This window comes from Miscanthus floridulus, unplaced genomic scaffold (assembly GCF_019320115.1).
Source record: "Miscanthus floridulus cultivar M001 unplaced genomic scaffold, ASM1932011v1 os_2615_1_2, whole genome shotgun sequence".
NCBI classification, from domain to species: domain Eukaryota; kingdom Viridiplantae; phylum Streptophyta; class Magnoliopsida; order Poales; family Poaceae; genus Miscanthus; species Miscanthus floridulus.
Window position 1 is genome coordinate 95,978 of NW_027098405.1, and position 3,424 is coordinate 99,401.

Consider the following 3,424-nt stretch of genomic DNA (forward strand, 5'->3'; position numbering starts at 1 on the left):
TTCCATCTTTAAAACCGGGAGGTTACTCAACATACACAAGCTCATTGATGAACCCATTGAGAAATGCACTCTTCACATTCATTTGGTACAACTTGATGTTGTGGGCACAAGCATAGGCTAACAAGATCCTAATTGCTTCCAATCTTACAACCGAGGCATATGTTTCTCCAAAGTCAAGATCTTCAACTTGAGTGTAACCTTGAGCCACTAATCTTGCTTTGTTCCTTATTACTATCCCATCTTGATCTTGCTTGTTCCGAAAGACCCACTTAGTTCCAATCACATTATGATCCTTATGCCTCTCAACTAACTCCCATACTTAGTTTCTTGTAAAGTTGTTTAGCTCTTCATGCATAGCATTGACCCAATCAACATCCTTCAAAGCTTCATCTATCTTCTTAGGTTCAATGGATGACACAAATGAGAAATGCTCACAAAATGAAGCCAATCTTGATCTAGTTTGCACACCTCTTGAAATATCACCAATGATAGTGTCCAAGGGATGATCTCTTGCAACATTGGTTGGTTGAAGCACTTGCAATTGATTGCTTGCATTTGATAGATCACTTGGTTGAGATGATGAACTAGCCACTTGTTGTTGATCTTGCACTTTATCATCACTAGTAATTGCTTGAACTTGATCATGAGAACCACTAGCTTTCATATTTGTGTTAGAGAGCACTTGATTCTTATCATCTTCAACATCAATCACCTCTCTAGGCCTTATATCACCGATGTCTATGTTCTTCATTGCATTGACCAATTGAGTGCCTCTTACATCATCTAGATTCTCATCTTCCTCTTGGGAACTATTTGTTTCATCAAACTCCACATCATGAACCTCCTCAAGAGTACCACTAGCCAAATTCCAAACTCTATATGCCTTGCTAGTAGTGGAGTAACCAAGCAAGAAACCTTCATCACATTTCTTTTCAAACTTGCTCAATCTAGTGCCTTTCTTCAATATGTAGCATTTACAACCAAAAACCCGAAAGTATGCTATGTTGGGCTTTCTTCCATTCAAAAGCTCATAAGGTGTCTTCTCCATCATGGGGTGACAATAGAGTCGGTTGCTATAATAGCAAGCCATGTTGATTGCTTCGGCCCAAAATGAATGACTCACATTGTACTCACTCAACATTGATCTTGCCATGTCAATTAAAGTTCTATTCTTCCTTTCAACTAAGCCATTTAATTGAGAAGTGTACTTGGCCGAGAATTGATGTCTAATTCCAAATTCATCACACAACTCATCAATTCTAGTGTTTTTGAATTCACTACCATTGTCAATTCTAACTTTCTTGATGGTTGTTTCAAACTCATTGTGAATGCCCTTGACAAATGATTTGAATGTTGCAAACACATCACTCTTGTCAACAAGAAAGAATACCCATGTGTATCTAGTGAAATCATCCACTATCACAAATCCATATTTGTTTCCACCAATGCTTGTGTATGTGGTTGGTCCAAACAAGTCCATGTGCATCAACTCAAATGCCTTAGATGTGCTCATCATGCTCTTCTTAGGATGTGTGTTACCAACTTGTTTTCTGGCTTGACAAGCACTACATAGCTTATCCTTCTCAAATGTGACATCTTTCAAGCCTCTAACTAAGTCATGCTTAATCAACTTGTTCAATTGTTTCATTCCAATATGACCAAGCCTTCTATGCCATAACCAACCCATACTAGACTTAGTGATCAAACATGTTGTCAATTGAGCTTCTCTAGCATTGAAATCATCTAAGTATAGATTCTCATATCTAAACCCTTTGAATATCAAGTTAGAGCCATCTACACTTATAATCTCTACATCATCCACACCAAATATGCACTTGAAACCAAGATCACACAATTGAGCTACCGACAAAAGGTTGAAGTTCAAGCTCTCTACTAGTAGCACATTGGAAATGCTCAAGTCATTGGATATTGCAATCTTACCAAGCCCTTTGACCTTGCCTTTGCCATTGTCACCAAATGTGATACTATTAATCCCATTGCTCTTGTTTTCATTGATTGAATTGAATATTCTTGGATCACCGGTCATGTGTTGTGTGCACCCACTATCAAGCACCCAATGCCTTCCTCTAACTTTGTAATTGACCTATAAAAGAAGATCAATTCTTTTTAGGTACCCAAACTTGCTTGGGTCCTTGAAGGTTAGTTACCAAAGTCTTTGGTACCCAAATAGCCTTCTTCTTTGGGCCCACAATTGGTGTACCAATGAACTTAGCCTTCACACCATTGGCACCCTTAACAAGCATGTAAGAAGAATCAAATTTAATTAAGGATACAATAGGTAGCTTGTTCTTGTTAATCTTGTAATATTGCTCTACATGCCCAACTTATTTGCATCTATTACAAAACCGACCATTGCCCTTCACAAAGTTAACTTTGGGAGTGACAAAGGCTGCCTTGCCTTTCTTGGGGTTATAGCCTAATCCCTCTTTATCGAGAGAAAACCTTTGGCTACCCAAGCACTTTAGCAAGCGGGCATCTCCACCATAGGCATTGCCTAAGGCACGAGTGAGCTCATTCACCTCCTTCTTGAGGGTCTCATTTTCCACCATTAATGATGCATCACAAGTAAGACCATCACTCAAAGGTGAAGTAGAAGTAGTAGTGCTACAAGAAGTGTTAGTGGGAGCAACTATAATGGGCTTATAAAAACATTCATCAATAAGATCACATGTTAGTCCCACATCATATGATACAATCACTTGCTTCTTCTTAGCTTCATCTTTGACTTGCTCAATGAGAGAGGAGTGAGCTTTCTCAAGCTTAGAGTGAGCTTTGCCAAGCTTCTCATGGGCTTCCATTAACCTCTCATGAGTGGCATTGAGCTCATCAAGGGATTGCTCAAGAAATTTGATTTTCTTGTTCAATTCTTTGCACTCCTTTCTCTTCATCTCAAAGCAAGTATGCACTTGCTCACACATGTCCATGAGCTCCTCCTTGGAGTACTCCTCATCATCATCACTCCTACAAGCATCACTTTCACATTCATCATCATCACTCACATCATATTTTACCTTGGTAGGTTTTGCCATGAGGCATGTCGAAGGAGTGTTGAAGATGGAGGGCTTGTTGTTGATGGCGATGCTTGCTAGTGCTTTCTTGATAGATTTCTTGCCATCATCACTAGAGTCATCACTATCCTAAGAGCCATCACTATTGTAGGGACAATTTGCTACAACAGTGATCGGGACTCTTGCAATTGTATCATCTTCTCACATATTCTTTGCTTTTGGTGTGATCTCTTCTCTTTCTTGCACCATAGCCCTTCTTCTTCATGAATTTTCCCATCTTGCGTACAAAGAGGGCCATAGCTTCATCATCAATATCACTAAGATCATCATCATCACTTGATTCTTTCTTGGACTTGCCCTTGTTCTTGGATGATAATGAGCTAGCCTTGAATGCT